At 50.0% G+C, this 1,561-nt stretch overlaps 1 protein-coding gene across 1 annotated transcript in view; it reads left to right on the top strand.

Annotated features, from left to right (window-relative positions):
* The first annotated feature begins 317 nt into the window (after positions 1 to 317).
* LOC113819083 (treacle protein) overlaps positions 318 to 1,561 on the top strand; it is a 24,386-nt gene continuing 23,142 nt past the window's right edge. The window contains exon 1 of the mRNA XM_070144666.1: positions 318 to 545. The gene's annotated coding sequence lies outside the window, so the exon portion shown is untranslated. The remainder of the gene's footprint in view (positions 546 to 1,561) is intronic.

Raw genomic sequence — 1,561 nt, 5'->3', positions numbered from 1 at the left:
TGTAGACTTGACTTTGGTCTCGGCGCCAATGCTGAGCGAAGCAACAATTTTGTCCACTCAGCAGGTAAGCCCTCCCTGCCAGGCGCACGACCAACCGCCACGACTAACCCTAATATCTCCCTATCCCACGTCCCATTCCCCTCTCCGACGTACCGAAATGCGAAGAAAAACGCAAAACGGACCTATTACATTAATTCCCAAGCTCGGAAACCCGTGACGTGAGGAAATATAACGAAAAATCGCTGTCTGAGCTGCCGCACGAACGCCGAAAGCTCGTACACAGGGGCGACCGGGGAACCGCCGACGTTGTGCCAGAGTCTTTCTCTCGCTCTTTTCGGCAACGTTCGAATCCCGGAGAAACGTTTTGCAAGTTTCTTTTTTTTCGGTGACAGTTGACAGGGGATACATATATATTACGAGAGTGAAGTTGAGGAAATTCTCTAGTGACTCTATTTGAAAAGCTTCGTTTGGTGTGTAAAATTGCGATTATATAAACGAATGGAGGTGTTCGAGATCTGTGAAATCGGGAAAGCATTCTGAAACAGGTAATTAAATTTTGTTATATTTGTAATGGAACTACTCTTAAGTAATGTACAAATATCAAATGTTTATGGATAGTATGTACACACACACGCACGTGCATGCATATCCCCCCTCCCTCTCTGTCTGTGTGTCTCTCTATCTCTCTGTTTCTGTCTGTCTCTCTCTATCTCTCTCCCTTTCTCCCTTTCTCCCTCCCTCCCTCTCCCTCCTCCCTCCCTCTTCCTCTCCTTCTCTCTCTCTCTCTCTCTCTCTCTCTCTCTCTCTCTCTCTCTCTCTCTCTCTCTCTCTCTCTCTCTCTCTCTCTCTCTCTCTCTCTCCCTCCCTCCCTCCCACAGATCTTATGCAGCAACGCGTATATTTAGACACACACAGTGTTTTCTTAACGTTTAATGCTGACGCAAGCATGGAGAAAATGACCTTTGCAATAGTTCTGCACTCATTAGCATGTGTGCATGTCCAGGAGGGTGAGTTTTGTGTGTGTGTGTGTGTGTGTGTGCGTGTGCGTGTGCGTGTGTGTGTGTGTGTGTGTGTGTGTGTGTGTGTGTGTGTGTGTGTGTGTGTGTGTGTGTGTGTGTGTGTGTGTGTGTGTGTGTGTGTGTGTGTGTGTGTGTGTGTGTGTGTGTGTACGTTTGAGTATCTATACCCGTGTCTGTTATGTGTACGCGCGTGTGTGTATACGTGTGTGCGTTTGAGTATATGTATGTGCGTGTCTATTGCGTGTGCGTGCGTGGCTTGTGTGTGTGTGGCGTGTGCGTGCGTGTTCGTGCGTGTGTGCCGTGTGCGTGCGTGGCGTGTGCGTGTACGTCCATGTGTGCGTGTGCGTGGGTGTGTGTGTGTAGCGTGTGCTTGTGTGCGCGCGTGTGTGTGTAGCGTGTGCTTGCGTGGCGTGAGCGTGTACATCCATATGTGCGTGTACGTGGGTGTGTGTGTGTGTGGCGTGTGCTTGTGTGCGCGCGTGTGTGTGCGTGTGCGTGTACGTCCGTGTGCGTGTTGGCGTGTACGTGTAAGTCCGTCCGTG

Source organism: Penaeus vannamei, chromosome 32 (genome assembly GCF_042767895.1).
Source record: "Penaeus vannamei isolate JL-2024 chromosome 32, ASM4276789v1, whole genome shotgun sequence".
NCBI lineage: Eukaryota > Metazoa > Arthropoda > Malacostraca > Decapoda > Penaeidae > Penaeus > Penaeus vannamei.
This window is presented reverse-complemented; position numbering and strand designations above follow the sequence as displayed.